The following is a 19085-nucleotide window of genomic DNA, read 5'->3' as shown; positions in this document are numbered from 1 at the left end:
TGAAGTTACAGTTTTAGTGCGGTTAGAGCGTCTTTTATTGTTTCCGTAGTTTCTTAACCGAACTCCATGAAACGAAGAACAGTTCGGCTCTATAGGATTGAAAACTAGGTTACCGAACTCGTGAGTTTGGTTGTTTTGCAAAAAAATTGTTGAACTGCCATGTAACCGAACTATAGTCATATTACCAAAAATAGGAAAAATTCCATGTAACCGAACTGTTTGATTTTTCCCAAAATTTCTAGTACCCACACTACCGAACTCTAGCACCTTTGTTCGGTTGTTTCGCATAAATGTTTAAAACTGCCATGTAACCAAACAGTACCCTTATTACAAAATAAATAAATAATTGGCCATGTAACCGATTTGTTCTTTTTTTCCCTATATGTTTAGTACCCATATAACCGAACTTGTTCCAATATGTTCGGTTTGTTCGCAAAAAACTTTGACAAACCGAACTCTTGGCTATTTATATATATATGTGGAGTTCAGTTTATCGAAAAAATAATTGAGTAACCGAACTCTACCCTGGAGCACGATTTTTTTCTTGAGTTGGTTTTTTTTCGTGAATTATTCCTTATTTCTTTTGTTTTTTGTTTAGTGGCAAAGGTAAGAAATCCAACCAACCATTACCGGAAGATTTGAGAACTCCCAACACTTAGGTGCCGATAAGCGTGGAACCAAAAATGCTAAGTATGGAGGTGGGTCATTACCGGGTGTTGTCATCCAAGATGGTGTCAATAGAGATAATGTTAACAACGTAATCCAACAAGTTAATGAAGAGATAGTGGAAGAGATGAGCAGTGAAGAACATAATCAAGGTGGAGAAGATTAACTAGCTCAAGGAGGAGGAAATGAGGGTGGCGATGATGAGGGTGAAAAAGATGAGGAAGACGAAGACAAGGATGGAGATAAGGATGATGATGAATCATAGGAGGACTCGGATGAAGAGGAACAAGCAGACATAGTGGTAAAGATACCTAGAAAGACGCCTAAAAATTCTTGTGCTAGATATTCATACATTCCTCATAAAGATTTGTGTTTGCCTCCAAAGAATCCAACATATGGTATTCCAAAAGATGGAAGGCAGGTATTGATGGGCTACAAAAACTCATGGGCTGCCAAGATCTTTGCGACAAAGGTATGGTTCAATTTTAACCATCAAGATTTTGATTTCTCAGTCATTTTATTATATTTGACATATATTGTTCTTTTCTATATATATTAGTATATAAGATATGATGTTGTTTTTTTAAGATCATAAAAATGTTGTTCCTATTTTGAAACGTCAAAAGAACAAGGTATGGAATATAGAAAATGAGTGTGATGAGGTCCGCTTGGAGGTATTTGATTGTCCGTCACGATAACCCCGGGGATCTCATCATCTCGGTAGATCTCCTTCATTTGTTGTAACACCCAAGTGTAACTTGGTTCTTGCTAGTCCTTTAGAAAACAAAAGACAACGGTAAACGGTGACTTCGTCGACGTACGACCAAAAATGTTCAACAATGGCATTTCGTATTTGTTTTTCTTGTAAGTGCAATCCATTATAAGAACTTCATGGAAGGATTGAGCCAATTGGACACTCTTCGGATGGGAAATGTAGAGATGATTTATTTCTTCTTCCGGACCTACCTTCTTTTGAACTGTGTAGCCTTTCTCTTGAGCCAAAAAAAAAAATTGTTGCATTACATTTCTATCCTTCCATTCATTCCTTTTAATCGTCTCAATTTCATTGTAAATCGTGTACAAAGATGATACGTTACCCGGGTTATCTTGCTTTAATAAGCGAAGCATTGTGGAAGGTGGAATACACAATTTCCTATACGCAGCTATTTTTTCCATTTCTTGAGGAGTGAGCCCTGCGGCCATTGCATGCCCTTCAAGATCATCCGGACGAGGGTGGTTATGACGACCTACCACCTTATCCATAGCTAGAAACCATTTCTTCGTTAATTTTCTCTTGCTAAATACTAGCTTTAACGGACATTTGATTTTCTTTGAGCACGTTGTGTTCTTCCTCGTCGTCTTTCCTTTATACTCATAACCCTTCCTCTTGTGACTAACATTGGGATCTCCACTTATCTCACAAACCATTTATAAAAGAGTGTTGCTTTCTTTTCCATTCAAAACCAAGACACAATTGACTCTCTTGGCATGTTCTCTAGCCCAATTCTTCACATCAATAGGTAAGTAAATTCTAACTCATTAGCATAGTGATGAGATGTATCTTCGAACAACATACCAATCGGGAAGGTTGATCATGCATTGGTATAGGTGGGGATTCCATCTACAAGAAATGTAACAACATCAATGCAATCACAAATAAGTTCGGTTACATGATAATTTTTTCGGGAAAACCGAACTACACGTTGGGTTGGTTAAGAAAGTTGCAAAGCAACCGAAAAAATAAAAGGAACAGAGTTCGGTAACATATAAATTTTATAGCGAAAACCGAACTCGGTGTTCGGTTACTTTGTATTTTATGTAGATAACCGAACTAGACACTGGAACTTCAGATTTTGTTTGTTTGTTAGGTTCGATTGGTTATGATGTTAGGTTCAAGTTTGCGAAACAACCGAACTTATTAAACCTAGTTCGGTTAGATAGTTGGTACATGCAGTTTGCGAACCAACCGAACCTTATATACTTATTTGTACGTAAATTTCGGTTAGTAGGGAATCAACCGAACATAATGCTGTATGTCAGAACTTCCATTAATATGGAGTTCGGTAACGTGCGTGTTTGGGAAAAGCAACCGAACTACACCTTCAAGCGAGTTCGGTTACTTATTCATCTCACATGGCAACCGAACTACACCTTCAGAACATTTCGGTTACATGTTCTTCATATAATGTAACCGAACTGTTCAAAATCTAGTTCAAAAATTTACATTTTTGGGGAAGTTTTTACCAATTCAACATACATTATCTAAGTTTGGAGCATACCTGGACACCCAAATACTCTTCTTCCGGTTCTGGTTGATAAAATCCATCATTTTCATCTTGAGTTTCATTTTGGGGAGGAATCCAATCACCATCTAAGAAATAAGCCAAATCCGGATCATTTTGAAGGTTAACAAATATTCTAGGAGAGGATGGAGATGAAGAATCAGATGAGTTTTCATCACTTGAATACTCAAAGTTAGTGAATTGGAAAAAAAAAATTATTTTTCATGTTTTTATCCTTCATCTTCTCTAACTTTACACTCTCAATAATTCTCCTCATCTAATAAAAAATCAATCTTTTAATTTAATCTCACTAATTATTTTTAACAAAATAATTTCACTAATCAGAACCTAAAATTAAATATGGGGGTAGTTTAGGTATTAATTAATTATCTAGATATGGGGTGACCTAGGTTTACTTCTAATATTTTTACCCAAAATAAAACCAAGGTCCCCCAAAGAAACAATGGTCCCAAAAAATCGTTCAAAATCTACGCTGGCCTGGACAAGTAAGCCAAAGCCCATATTACTAATATGGTGAATGAAAAGGAGTTGAGCCCAACGAAGCGATGAGATAACATAAAACTCGGTGAAAAATACTAGAACCCCCTACTATATGGGTTCAATATAGAGAAGCCCCATTAAATGGATCATACACTGTCAGCTCCATTTTTCTACATTTTGATATTTCTAGGCCCAAAACTTTAGAATTCCGGGCCTGTTAATAAAAGTTTTATTTAAAATAACTTTTATAATACCAAGAATACCCTTTAGTATATAAATGCAATAAAACTAGGCATAGGTTTCATTTTCGGTTTCATTTTCTAATTTCTTTTCTCTCTCCACTGCGCTCTCCACTGCTCTGCAAATAACGATGAATGGAGATTCACTTGATGAAGCTCGAAGAAAACTTGAGGATTCATCATCATGTCGAAAGAAAAAGATAAGTTTCTCATCTATATTTGCAATCCTGTTAAATTCTCATTATATTTTTTACCAAAATCAAGTTCTGGAAAGTTCAGTGACAACTTTAAATACCTAATAAGTTCGATTTTACTTCGAATTTTGATCTAATTTTAGAATTGTTGCTTCGATCTATAATCCTTGTATCATTTTCTTTGATTTGAACTGTTTAGTTTCGATTTTTGTTTACGAAATATTTTTAGGGTTTGTAATCAACCCTAGTTTGTAATTGCTTATGATTTCAACTAAATTTTATCGACGAAATCAAGATTAGAGTTCAGATGGACTTACAAGTATATTATGACTAACAACCAAATAAAACAGAAGACACCCTCTATTATTTTTCACTTTTTTAATTCGATCGCGAGTTTTAATTTATCCGTTTAATAAAGAATTTACAGGTTTTTTTTATAAGGTCCTGAGAAACCTAAAAACTTTTGATTTCACTTTGAATTTCTTATCTGATCATTCACAATCATAATCGATTTGTAACCTTGTTACGATTCTCATCATTTTGAACTAATACCTACGAATCATTTCGAAAACATTTCATCACCAAGTTTTAGGGTTTATCGTTGTGATTCAACTGATCTATTAATCGTTTGATCCGATTTTAAAATTGATTTCAGATTCGTAATTAGTGAATCTAAATCTACATCACCCATCTGATGTTTTTGAACGGGAACTACTTTCGGATTTGGACCTATTTAGAATTTATCTGTTATTAATTTATTTTCATAGCTTTCCTGCTATTGCAACAAGATAATATGGTTTTCAACCTCTGATTCTTGATAACTAACGCAGAGAACTTTCCTTGGCTGTTCCCGGATATGTTCTTAAGTTACATCTTTTTAGAAACCTCAGTCAAAGTTTTAAATGCAACCAACTCAATTAAAGGTAAGTCTTTACTTTCTTTTCAATTATTTACATGATACTTGTATTACAGTCGTTCTTGGATGTGCATCTGGTCTTGGCATGTAATTAGATGTGTATCTTTGATGCCTGCGCATTTTATACATCCTGATAGACCAGATGTATATATGCAGGGGAAATACAAGTAGACTATGAGATAGATTGATCTGATGGAGAAGAGGGTGGTTATGGCAGAGTCGATGCTGGAGGGTACATTACAGTACCAATCTGGTCAAGCTAAGTGTTCAAATCCATCAAGGTATCATATCCTCATCCATCTCAAATCCAATTATTATTCTGCCGCTCCTCCGTTCATGTTGATTTCATATCAGTCTGTTTAGATAAATGCTTAGTAAATTTGCTAGGTACGAATTAAAACGTTCTCTCTTAAGATTCTGATGGTCCAATTGGGCTCTATCTAATAGTTTCTCCCACTAGATTCACCAACCTCATTGATTTCGATCAAATTCAGTTGAAATTGTCATTGGGGATTTTATCAATGCTGAATCTGGTGGTAATCACATTGCAGAATGCTATTGAATCCATTGAAAGGGCTGTAGAGCATGGAATAATGAATTTTCTTATTTCGTCAGATTCTACAATGCTATTAAAGCTTTCATTACAAGTAAACTGCCATGGTTTGTGCTGGCTGATTGCCTAGCCAAGAAAGGTGTTCGATTAAATAAAGGTCAGGTGCTTACTTTCTCTTCCAGGCCTGCATTTTTTTATCGAGGATGGAGTGGCCATCTGAATCACAAATTGTATTCTGTTAATACTTCCAAAGTTTAGCCTTTGTGAGCTATTTTTTTGGTCACAATTTGTTCTTAAAATTGGTTATTTGGTAGTGAAATTTCATTGATTTGGCAAAAACCATAAATATCAGTATTATTTATCACTTATCAGGTAATCTCTGTTTTGAGGTACAACAGAAAACTACTTGACGAAAAGGAATTTGGAGAAGCTCTATATGGGAGTGTTCATTATGAGCTTTTTTTTCTCTTCAGCCTCAAGAGTCATAATATACTTGTAAGTCCATCATGCCTTCCTTCGTTTTATTTGGTTGTTAATCATAATAAATTGAATGGCTTCTAATTGAATGGCTTCGTTTTATTAGCGACTTGGATTCCTAGCTGAAGACACCCTCTATTTATGTGTTCGACTGTTTAGATGCAGGAATGATTGCCAATGCGTTTATAGAGGTTAGCAACATGGTGAAAGTTATATCAAATGTTATGTGTACTGAAAAAGAATTCAAATCAGAGTGTTTATATCAAATCCCTTGCTCTGTCTTAATAAGCTTATGGCTCGCTATGATGGCTACATCTTCATGTTGTTATTTTTTTAATTATTTGCTTGAGTTCTTGAATTCTCAAGTTACCAAGGCCACACTGGTGAGTTGACCAAATTGTTTTTGCCTCTTGTAATAATCTTACTTTGTTATTTATGATTACAGTCTCAGAAGATCGGTCTTGAGTACATGGATGTTGAAGGTCTTAAGAAGCTTAACAAGAACAAGAACTTGGTCAAGAAGCTTGCAAAGAAGTTTCATGCTTTCTAGCCTCAGAAGCTGTTATCAAGCAAATTCCCCGTCTTCTTGGACCTGGTGTTAACAAGGCAGGCATGTTTTTCTACCAAGAACTGTGGACTTATTAATTTGTTTATGTTGCTTTGTCTCGCCTTTTTGTTATTGTGCTTTCTGTTGAATGAATGTATATCAAAAGGTAGTATATGGATATAGGTCTGCACATTACATCTGTTTAACTGCACATTAGACAAGCCATATGCATGACAGTTTGCACATTTAACTAGCATTGGCAGACTATATATGTGTAACTAGTAGTTACACATATAATCAAATGTGTAACTTCTAGGTACACAAGCTAAATGAATGTGTATCTACTAGTTACACATGCAAATTAGATGTGTGACTTATAGTTACACATGTTAATTTGATGGTATATGCATATGTAACCTAATATGAAAGTTCTATCTAACTGTAACATTTTTTATTTTACCTTCTTTTTGTAGAGTCTGTAACTCTGTAAGGGTGAACTATTAAGTTTTGTATACTTGCTCTAGTTTATTCAGTTATGAGATAGATTTGACTATTCTGTGTCCATTGGTTTTTGATTTTTGGATGTCCTGTTTTGTTCATTTGTATGAGAAGTGTTCTAGCTGCTATGGTACTGATATCATTTGCTTGTCATGTAGTTACTAAGAAGGCTGACCCCAAGGTGCTGGCTAACAAAGCTTCCAAGGCTGTCAAAGCTGGAGCATCAACCATTAAGAAGAAGGCTAAGAATATCTGCACATCAGTCATATTTCACAGGCCAAAGACATTGCAGAAGGCAAGGAATCCCAAGTACCAATATATTAGTGCACTACCAAGGAACAAGCTGGACCATTACCAGATCCTGAAATACCCACTCACCACCGAGTCCGCAATGAAGAAGATTGAAGACAACAAGAAGAAGAAAACAAGGATGCTTTCAAGAAGATGTACAACATCCAGACAGATAAAGTGAACACCGTTATCAAGTAAGCCTTCTTGATTACTTACGACTAGCTACTTCTTTTTCTTGAAAGGTAGTATATGGATATAGGTCTGGAATGGTTTCACTTAACTCATACATCTGTTTAACTGCACATCACACAAGCCATATGCATGACAATTTGCACGTTTAACTAGCATTGGCAGACTATGGATGTGTAACTAGTAGTTACACATGCTAATTAAATATGTAACTTCTAGGTACACAAGCCAAATAAATGTGTATCTACTAGTTACACATGCAAATTAGATGTGTAACTTATAGTTACACATGCTAATTTGATGGGATATGCATATGTAACTTATAGTTACACATGCTAATTTGATGGGATATGTTATAGTGGTTATATTTATGAAAGGTTAACTGTATTATTTTATGACTGGTAATTGCTTGATAGACACCTCTCGTTTTTGCTAGTGTTATTCATTTAGAGATGGATTTGCTGATTTTATGTTGACATATCTAAGTCAGATGCATGTGTAACTCCTAGTTACATAATTCAGATGCATGTGTATCTGCAAGTTACACATGTTATTTAGATGTGTAACTTTTACTTACACATACTGATTTTGGGTACACATATCAATATGTATGTGTAACTCCTAGTTACACTAGTCATATGCATGTGTAACTGCTAGCTACACTAGCCAGATGAATGTGTATCTCCTAGTTACACATGTTATATGCATGTGTAACTCTCAGTTACACAATTCAGATGCATGTGTAACCGCTAGCTACACTAGTCAGATGCTTGTGAAACTGAAATATACATTGTTTTATGTACTGTTCATTTTAATCGTATAAATACTGATTGTTTGTTGTTATATTTCAGGTTTTAGATAACTTCATAAAAGCTAATTGCTTAAACGTGGTAATGGTCTCGCTGGAACTGGAGTTGACGCTGAATACACAAGTCAGATGCATGTGTAACTCTCAGTTACACTAGATAGACACATATGTAACTCTCAATTACACTAAACAGATGCGTGTGTAACTTCTAGTTACACATGCTAAGAAATTATTGTAAATGAATATTAAAGTAATAACTTTTTTTTTGTGTTTTTTTTTTATGTCTATTTATTTGCATATATATACAAGTGTAACTTTGCATTACACATATCATAAGGATGTGTAACTTCTGGTTACACATGCCATATGCATGTGTAACTTCTGGTTACACCTTCGCACTGTATTTTAATAATTTCGGGCCTAGATTTAATAATTTTGGGCCTAGATTTAAATTTTATTTAATTATGGGCTTGACAATATGCATAAGGGTATCAAGGTCTTTTAAAAACTCGGGGCCTAGATTTAAACTTTTTTTAATTAAGGGCCTCATATTATGGGTTATCCATGGGTTGGGCCTGAGCCTAATTTTCACATTTCAAAATTCTCGCTATGTTTCTCTGTCTGTCAAATTATCACAAAAGAGATGAAGGAGCTCACTATGAAGAAAAAGATGAAGTTAGAATGGTTGATGCTGATTTCCAGATATCTCTTCCAGTTGAACTGATTCTATCAAGACTACCAATCAAATCTCTTGACGAGATTAAGCGGCACCAGCAACTATTTATACAATATATACCATCAACCTTCAAAACCAACAATTGCAAAATCTCACTTTGTTAATTATTCCCAAAAAAATCCCATCCTTGTATTTTATACTAATTATGGTACTGGGGAACAACAATGTCTGCTCAAAAGCTTGCTTCATACTAGAGATATTCAAAATGACACAGAAAGGGAGAGGGGAATTTGTTGGACACTGCAATGGTTTACTTTGTTATAGTCAGATTGTTATTGAAATAGTTCTCGTCTTTCATGTTTGGAACTATGCTACAAAAGAGCTACTACGGATATTCCCTCATGCTGTACAAGGACGTTATAAGATCAGTCTTCTGGATTTGGGTTTGATTCTATTAACAATGAGTTTAAACTGGTAATTATCGTTTTCATGTTCGAAATATGCTAACCGACCCAAAATTTATTTCATAACACGTGACCCAAAGTATATACATATGTCATCCAGTGTATACCTTGCAACGCAACTCAAAAGGTGTCAGAAAAAAATTGTCTAATCAGGACTCTAAAATATTCACTATAACTCGAAATTTGCTCAGTGACTAAAAATCCGTCTCAAGGATTAAAATTTTCCATGTGCACTAACGGGACTGGTTAGAATGGACGTTTCTAGAATTGGAATTGTTGTACTAAACCAATGTTACAGTGAATATTACGAGGGGTGTGCAATTAGTCTCCAAACATAGTTTAAAGGTCGAGTGGTTGAGTCAAATTTCATTTAACATTATTTGCTTCTTCCAAGACAATTCGCTCAAAGTAACAATTCATTTTTCCTACATTTGGTTTATCATTTCCCAATGGTGGTGAAGTTGAAGCAGCAATCCTAAGTCTATGAATACCCAGACCCATATCATTTGCACCACATCCGTCAATATTTATCCCAAAAGCTCTAGTCTTCCTGCAAGAAAAATGGCAAATAGAAAATGTTGAGTGCAATGGAGTCACCATACAACTTTAACAAATTCATCTTCTCCAATTGATTCGGTCCTTGGCGAGTTTTGCTCTAAGCGTATTAATTATCAGTCTTAGGATCAAATGGAATTCAAGTTCAGCCAACAAGAAGGTTGCAAAACTTTGGAGAAGATGAATTTGTTAAAGTTGAACAAATTTAACCCATAAACTCGCCAAGGACCGAATAAACACTTTGGCTCATGATCTAGCAGCTTATGCTAAGCTTTAATAAACACTTTGGCTCATGATGGTCTAGCTAGTTTATTTTCGTGTTTGTTATTTTGCAATCCTATATTGATATCAAGTAAAAGTATTTCTTTTTATGTATCGCATCAAGCTAAAGCATTCTTTTATATTAAGCAGTTGCGCCTAGTCTTTGCTTCTTGAATGAAAAGGCAAAGCAATCGTTTGCAGCTATGCCGATAGATGTCCTTCATCGCAAGTCGTCCATTTCACTCCATCAAGCACTACTCTGCATGCTTATGTTGATTTCCCTGGTACTGTGGTGTCTGTCTTATACGTCCATCCACTAGTAGAGGAATAGAGAGCGGAAAAAGAGACTGCTGTATGTGTGCGGGGATAGCTCAGTTGGGAGAGCGTCAGACTGAAGGTCGTGCGTTCGCTCCACGCTAACCGCATTTTTTAAGTCTCTCAGAGAGGGTCACTGACGCTTTATTTTACTGCGGATACTCAACCGCTTGAAACATCATTATGGAACATCATTTTTATGGGAAAACAGGAAAAATACCCCATAGGGAAAATGCCCCAAGAAAAAAAAGTTATGGGATCATGCCCCACCGTTACCTTTTCCATCCATGTGGTCAATATCGTGGTATTAACTGGTCAATATCTCTTCCATCCACGGTTACCTTTTATTGATGATTTTTTTATTCCTGCATTGGATTATAATCATTTTGGTAGGTAATGTGTTTTAACACTTGTGTGCAAGGCCAAATTTTGTTCCCGATATGCTAGCAGCACTCACGTACCGACGGTATGTACTTCCTCACAAGTCACAGTCATAACATCCACGGAGCAAACTCAATTTCGGGTACAGCACAAGTCTGTCTGATGCCACAGTCACACTATACTTTGCCTCCTAAATGCCAAAACGGGAGGATCATCACGTTGGGGATGTAGCTCAAACGGTAGAGCGCTCGCTTTGCATGCGAGAGGCACAGGGTACGATACCCTGCATCTCCAGTTCATTTTTTTTTGACAACTTTTGCATTTGTCATTGGCAGGACTATATAATTTCCTTTTTTTATCTTCTATCCAGTCCAAACAGTGTTAACCAGGTTTTATAAAATCTCGTGTGATACTTTTAGTTTCTTTTTGCCATCCAACCCTATATAAACTTTGTTTTTCTTGTTGGAGATCGAGGAAAAGCAAGAAAGGGTTTTTCTCACTAAGCCGAGGAAGTGAAAGGGTTTTTCTTGCGCCTCAAGGAAATCGTCTTTGTGATGGCGGCATGGCGCCTTCATGCAAGAAACCTAAGACCAGTCTCATATGTCATTGGATTCCTAAGGAACCGATAATTGACAAGAGAACAGAAAAGGAGAGAGAAGACGAACCTAAGAGAAGAACAACTCTTATATTTATTTAGAATCTATGTTCGATTGCTTTTTTAATTTTCCTGAAATCTATTGATGTGTAGGTTTGCGTTCGTTGTTCGAGATATCAGACTGATATTTCAACGCGATGAATCAATATTATCAAGAATCACCACCTGACTATGACAAAATGTGTAAGACACAGAGTTAATTAGTATTTGGGTCGTTAATTTTGATATGTTTTTGTGTTTGGGTCCTAAGTTTGTCCGTTTTAGTATTTGGGCCGTTGACTCGTTAGTCAACTAGGTGGATTGATCAAGCCGTTAATTAACATCCGTCGGTAAAATCTTATCAGCTGGAAAAAAAGAAGAAGAGAGAAAACTACTAGATGATCTAGTTTTTTTCATCAGCACAAATGACAAATCCATTCACAATCAATAATAATTAGGGGATCGTTATCAAAATCAAATCACTCATTAGGCAGAGTAGAGGATTGGCGAAGAGTTGGAGATGAACGTGATTGAAATACTCATCCAGAAAGAATTAAAACTAATGATATAGGTAGTAGTGGTTTTCAATGGAGTTGTGAAAATGGGAAAGGTACAATTTCAGTGAGGAATAAAAATCAAGTTGAATCCCTAGTCTTATCTTCGATACTCAATTATAAAAAAAGATTAAAAAATCAAATTGAATCCAACACTCACAACAACCTACCACTGATTCATCAATATCGTCACTAACACCATGAAGCAAACAAAAAGTAGAAACAAAAAGAGTGCCATGATTTAACCCCAAATCTCACTCTGAGATTTTTTATTCTAGAGTCTCTCTACTTGAGTTTTCCAAATCTACGTCTGGTTGTATTCTTGATTACCTTGTTTCTTGGATTTTTTGTTAAGCTCGGGACGAATATCAGGAGCATTCAGAAAGAGAAAGGGATGAAATAACACGAATATGGCATGAAAAACTTGATAAAGACATTTGTATCTGCAGGAAATCCTACACTACACCCCTCATATGATTTCATTAACACTCAACTCATTTTTAGATTAACAATCTTAATTTTATTGATGAATCTTTGAACAATCTTACAAGAAAAGATAAAGGAATCAAGAATAACCACTGCTCTAGATTTTCTCTCTCCTATTTACTTGTTTCTTACTCAAAAAAGATCTCTCTCCTTTACAATTGAACGACTATTTATAGGGAAATACATAGTGGATAACATCTAATCTGTCCTTTATTTTCGGATATGGTCTGCGACATTTTCGCAACCTTACAAATGTTAATCTCACAAACTCTCTAATTTTCGCAGGACCATCACATCTTTCTCATGATTTTAGCTGACGTCGTTTATTATATCATTTCTGAAATTGTTCTGCGACGCTGCTGTGTTGAGCTGTTGATAATTTCGCTGAGATATTATTGCTGCGAGATTCTGATCCTACATCTTGCCTCTTCTCATATCTTCTCCGAGAAGTAGAGAATGATGTGAGAAATGTCACAGTTATCCATCATTTCATATTCTGCATTTATCACACTTATCATTTTTCCCATCTGTTGCTTGACACCTCTTTTGTAACTGCTGCTTTTTAACCGCTTATATCTTTCCGCATAAATCGTGTTTATCTTCTCGAGAAAAAATTCCTCTATATATACTCTATCTCACTCTCTTTTTCTTTCTTTTTATTTTTTCTGCAACTTCATCGTTCTTCTGCAAATTCCGTTATTGCAACTTTTCTTCTTTCTTCTTCTTTCAATCTTTTTAAGTTCTTCTTCATCTTCATACTGTTCCCTCTGTAGATCTTCATCATTCGTAATTTTCTTCGAAATAATCTTCCTGCTAGTGTTTTCCATGGATTCATCAAGGTTAGTTTTCTTTTTTTCTTCCTTATGGGTTTTGGTGAAATTGATTTTGCTTACTGCCTTATTTGATGTTGTTTATGTGATTCCCATACTGTTGTTATTTCAGCAAAAGCGCCTCCAACACTAAATTTACGGTTCAGAACCCTAATATTCCCAAACCGCAGCATAAGATTGTTGTGCATAAAAGAAAGTCTGTGAATCAGAAGGTAATAAGAAACATTATTCTTTTCTAATAACAATAGTGTTGCCTATGTTTCTTATCTGGATTGTAATTCGCAGGGTGATAAGGATGTCAATAAACCTCTCAAGAAATCTCGCCACCTTAAAACTGTTGAAACCTCTTTTCCATTCCACTTACTTATCTCTTATAAATCTCCTGCGACATCTTCGCAACATAAACCACATTATCTCCAATTCGCGAAAAAGCTGCCTCAAACTTCATTTCTTCAACTGACCTTTCAATGATTGAAACCCCCATTATTGATCCTTCTGTGAATGAAACTTCTTCTATTCCTATTGATAATGTTTCTCAACCTTCTATCATTGCCAGTTCTCTACCTGAGCCTCTTCCCTTTTCGAAAGGAATCATGGAAGGAATAGATATTGCTTTCAAAGTTTTATATGAAGTCCTGGATGATGGTAAGAAGTCTTCCATTGATTCTGTCAAGCCTAGTATTTGCGAAATTCTGAGTAAGTATTTCGGTTCTGATAAAGCTGCTTCGCAAACAACTTTGGAAAAAGAGTGTAATGCTCTTCGTCTCGAAAATCAAAAGCTTCAGAATGTTTTGTTGGATCGTGACAACCTTCGCAAGAAGAATGATGAATTGAGAGGTATGATTTCCTTATCTGTGTCTTCAATTTTCCTCTCTAATGATTTTATCCTTCCCATATTTAATTATCCTTGAAATCCCTCTTTCGCATATTAAGCCTTAAACCAGAAACGAATAATGGAGAGATATCAATTTGAATCTGCCGTTGAAGAAGCCCGTGTTGATAAAGAGATTTTGATGGATCAATATAACCAATTAGATAACCTCTATTCATATTTTGTTGATCATATAAATAACCTTACCAATGAAAATACCCAATTAGTTCAGAGGCAAGATTTATTAAGTAATGAAATATCTCGCCTTTCTTATTCTTTAACTAAAGCTAATTTAGGGATGGAAACTTTATCAGATGAGAATAAAACCTTATCTCAAGAGAACAACTTAGAATTCTTCAGAAAGTATGTGATGACCAAGAACAATCTCTCCGCTCTTTGAGAAATGAACTTAAAGAAGTAACAAAGTCATCTATTGCTGAAAGAGATACACTCATTCAAGGTAGAATAGCTTTAAGTGTAAAGGCGAATCGACTTAAAGAACAATATTCCAAATTAGAAGAATCTTATTCTTCTCTTGCGAAGAAAAATTCCATTCTTATTTCTAAAGAGAAAAATCTTCAGTCTCGACTTAAAGGTTTAGTTGGAGATAAAATTGATGACGCAATGGACCGTTGGGAGAATAGTTGTCTGACCTTGATTCAACACCTTATTTCACAAAAGGAAGGTAGTCATAATAGTTTGACTGCCTTAACTATCTTTTCTTTGTCATATCTTTTTGAGTTCTTCATATTATTGAAATTTTGTATTCTACCTTTCACAGAGTCTGAGGAAAATCTCCATTCCTCCATTTCTGTTTTGGAGGCTAAATATTCCAAAATTCGCAAAGAAAATGCATTACTCGTCTCTGTCCTTACTGGTTCTCGCGACCGATCAGAAAGAAGACTTGATTATCTTGCTTACTTTAAGTATATTCAAGATAGGAATCATCAGAGATCACTTCTTCGTCAAGTTCATCTCCGGGCTGAAGTCCTTGTAAATGATATTTTATTGTCTAAATCTCTTCCTCCTACATCAATCGAACATTTGGAAGTAGATGATGATGAAGTTCCTCGTCTTGCTGACAGTGATTATGATTATGAAAGTGGTGCAGAGGATAATTTTTTGGTAGATGGAGAAGAAATTCCTTCTAAGGAAGCATCTGCTGGAGTTAATCAAAATGAAAACGAAAAAGAAACCTCATCTGAAGAAGTAATTGCTGGCGATAATCAAGGTGCTAATCAAGGCGAAGATCATAATCGAAATGAAGGAGAGGCTGGCGATAATGAGAACATTGGCGAAGAACGTCTATTATCTCCTTCTACTGGAATTAATACTGAAGCATGAGCTTCTTATCTAGTTCTATCTTATTGAATTGTCTTATCATTATTACTTTTTGCGAATAATATTCTTCAACCAACTTTGGAATCAATTTTCCCTTTTAGTATTTTGCTGGTGAGAAAGATAATGCCTCTTGTTTATTGATTCCCATACATGCCTCTCATTATCTTTCTTGCGAAAAATAATCTGTTATGAATACTTATAAATATTTTTTTTTGTCATGTGGTCTTATTTTTCCTTCCTAATTAAAAGTCTTATTATGCCACCTCTTGTCATTGCGACAAAATCGCAGGACGTCCTTGCACTTTCATGCAAAAACCCATTGATCTTGCCTTAACTTTTTCTTTTGTATTGTGGCCTCTTCAGGAATGTTGCGACAATATGACAGGCCTAAATATTCTTGTGAAAATAAATCCCCATGACATTACCGTCTTGCGACGAAATCGCAGGACGTCTTCGCACTTTCATGCGAAAACCCATTGATCTCGTCTTATCTTTTTCTTTTTTATTATTGCCTCTTCAGGATTGTTGCACAAATATGACAATCCTTAATACCCTTGCGAATAAAAAGCCTCATGACATTTGCGTCTTAAGACACTTATCAGCTCCCTAATGGAGGGTGCTGCCCTTATCTCCCCCCTGGTTGCCCCTTCAAGGAGGCGTACTTCTACCACACAAGGTTAGATCCTCCCATCTGGTCTTAACAACAACCAGTTGTTTTCGCATCCTCTTATCCCTTTTACCTATAGGGCTTATGGTTACGAGACTGCACCCTAAGTGGGGTTTTCTTCAGGCCGAGTGCAGTATAAGCCAAGACTTGTCAAGAATGGAAAAGTACGCTTCAAACACCCCTGGCACTATTGACTCAACCGTGTACCTCGGCGCATTGATCAGATCTGCACTCCTTGGGAAAGTCCTTATTACCTTAGTCGCCCAACCTAAGTCATATGCTTAAGCTGAGAATCCAAGGTTCCTCTCCCGGATGGGCTTTATTGACCCCAAATATCCATGATTCAGGTTCTGGTGGCGGTGTAGCCTTTCCCTGAGCCATGCAACATGTACCCCCTTATATGACGTATTTTAGGTCTTACATTTTCCTCTTGCGAAATTTTATTCGCGAACTAGGGTGTGCGCCATAAAGGTTCGCCCCTTTCTTTTATGTCATTGTTCTGTGATTATCTCTGCGAAAGTTTCGCACATCATGATCTTGTTTTGATATGAATAATCTCGCAATTATTCTTTCAGAATTCATAACTTCTCAAAGCTTCTTACGGATAATATTTTTTTAAGTACAACCTGTTCCATGGTCTGTCAAGTCTGTGACCAACATCTCTACCTTCTGGGTCCATTAATTTATAAGCTCCTGTTCCAACTATCTCCTTAATGATGTAAGGTCCATCCCATTTTTTCGCTAATTTTCCACCATTTTCTCGCTGATATATTAGTGTCTCTCGCAGAACTAAATCTCCTGGTTGGAATTCGTGTATTTTGACACGTTTATTATATTCTAGGGCTCATCTTCGCTGATAATTCTCCATATGTTGTAAATCTTTTTCTTTTCTTTCTTCTAATTCATCAAGTTTGTTTAAGATCAAACCCGCACTAAGATTTTTCTCCCAAGCTTCTCTCTTTGTTGTCGGAATAACAACTTCTGTTGGTAACACCGCTTCAACTCTGTATGTTAAACAAAAAGGTGACATTCCAGTAGCTTCTCTTCTAGTTGTATTATAAGCCCATACTGCATTATGTACTTGTTCGCACCATGCTCTGTGATGTCCTTCCAATTTCTTCTTTAATATATTTGCAATTGTTTTGTTTGTTGCTTCTACTTTCCCATTAACTTGTGGATACAAAGGAGTAGACTTTCCACATTTTATCTTAAATGCATTAAGTAACATTTCTATGTTCTGTCCTTCAAACTGTTCCCATTATCAGATACCAACTGCGCAGGAATTCCGAATCTGCAAATGATATTTTCGAATATGAATGTAAAGATATCTTTGTCGCGAATATGTTGTACTGCCTTCACTTCTGTCCATTTTGTGAAATAATCTGTTGCGACTATTAAGTATCTTCTTTGTCCAGAACCTGGTAAAAATGGCCCCACAATATCTAAGCCCCACTTTCCAAAAGGCCACACACTGGTTGAAGATGACAATGGTGCTCCAGGTGCATGTATTTTCTTTCCATGTCGCTGACAATCTTCGCAAGTCTTGATATTTGTTTTGCATCTTCGTGCATGTATGGCCAGTAATAGCCTTGCATTTTTGCTCTATGTGCCAAAGATCTTCCCCGCTATGATTGCCAGCATCCCCACTATGTAACATTTTTAGCACTTTTTCTCCTTCCTCTCGTGTCAAACATCTGAGTGATGGTCCATTAAAGGATTTTCGGTATAGCAGCCCATCTCTTAATTCATAATTCGTTGCGCGGATTTTTAACTTGTGTGTTTCCAATATATTTTGTGTGTTTCTCCTTTCGCCAAATATGCATGAAGGTTCTCCAATCTGCGATATTTTCTTGTTCTTCTTCACCGTTATTACATCACGTCCACTTCTTCTTCTTCTTTATTGATTGATGGTGACAGAAGTGTTTGTATTTTTATGCATCTCGCAGTTGGATCTGTCATCATGCTTGAGATGAAAGCAAAAGCGTCTGCGAGTCTGTTATTCTTCCTTGAAATGTGCCTCCATTTTATTTTTGGGATTTTCGCTGACAATTCTTCGACGAGCTTCCTGTATTTCTTCAAGGATGGTTCATTTGTAGTATACTCTCCCTTTATTTGGCGAATAACTAGCTGCAAATCACTAGTGATCCTGGCATTTTCTAATTTCATTTCTATTGCGAATTTTAAGGCATGTATCACAGCTTCATATTCCGTTTCGTTATTAGTGGATGCGAATTCCAATCTGAATGAAAAAGCCATCTTTATTCCTTCTGGCGAAATTAAAACAATTCCAACTTCATTGCCTTCTCCATTTGATGATCCATCTACCAATATCTCTCATCTATTTGGTATCGTTAATAAATCTTTTGGATCTTCGTGTTCTTCTTCTATATCCATCATTTCTTCTACCGCTTCATCTTCTTCTAAAGGAAATTCTGCCAAGAAATCTGCAACAACTTGTGATTTTGGTGAAGACAAAATTTCATATTTAATATCAAAGTGGCCTACTTGTGCATTCCATCTCTCCACTATTCCTGATCTTTTAGAATTCTTCATCACTGATTCAATTGGTACTTTTGTTAATACCTTTATCTTGTGCGCTTGAAAATATATGCGGAGCTTAAATGATGCATAAAATAATGTTAAAATTAACTTCTCAATCTTTGAGTAATTCTCCTCGGAAGTATTAAAAGTTTTTCTAATGTAATAAATGGGTTTCTCCACTCCTGCATCTATTCGCAATAACACAGCACTTAATGCATGCGACGTCGTCGCAAGATAGATCAATAATTATTCTCCTGATTCTGCTTTTTGTAAAATAGTTGTATTCATAAGATGTTCTTTGATCCCTTGAAAAGATTTTTCTCATTCATCAGTCCATTTGAATTTCGC

General features: G+C 35.9%; 2 long non-coding RNA genes and 1 other non-coding gene across 4 annotated transcripts; all 3 read left to right on the top strand.

The window, feature by feature from the left end:
- The first annotated feature begins 4127 nt into the window (after positions 1-4127).
- On the top strand, positions 4128-5425 carry LOC113278277. Its single transcript, XR_003325402.1, has 3 exons — positions 4128-4805; positions 4955-5079; positions 5350-5425. It is a non-coding gene; the product is annotated as an uncharacterized LOC113278277 (long non-coding RNA).
- Positions 5426-5449: 24 nt separating this feature from the next.
- LOC113278278 lies at positions 5450-6432 on the top strand. 2 transcript variants are annotated; one of them, XR_003325404.1, is made up of 4 exons: positions 5450-5508; positions 5750-5846; positions 5935-6019; positions 6274-6432. It is a non-coding gene; the product is annotated as an uncharacterized LOC113278278 (long non-coding RNA). The 2 variants fall into 2 exon arrangements; XR_003325403.1 differs by having other exon boundaries at positions 5458-5508; positions 5724-5846.
- Positions 6433-11034: 4602 nt separating this feature from the next.
- Positions 11035-11107, top strand: TRNAA-UGC. The gene has a single exon. It is a non-coding gene; the product is annotated as a tRNA-Ala (tRNA).
- The last annotated feature ends 7978 nt before the right edge of the window (positions 11108-19085 follow it).

This window comes from Papaver somniferum, chromosome 5, assembly GCF_003573695.1.
Source record: "Papaver somniferum cultivar HN1 chromosome 5, ASM357369v1, whole genome shotgun sequence".
Lineage (NCBI taxonomy): Eukaryota > Viridiplantae > Streptophyta > Magnoliopsida > Ranunculales > Papaveraceae > Papaver > Papaver somniferum.
The sequence above is the reverse complement of the archived record's forward strand: the minus strand, read 5'-3'. Positions and strand labels throughout refer to the sequence as shown.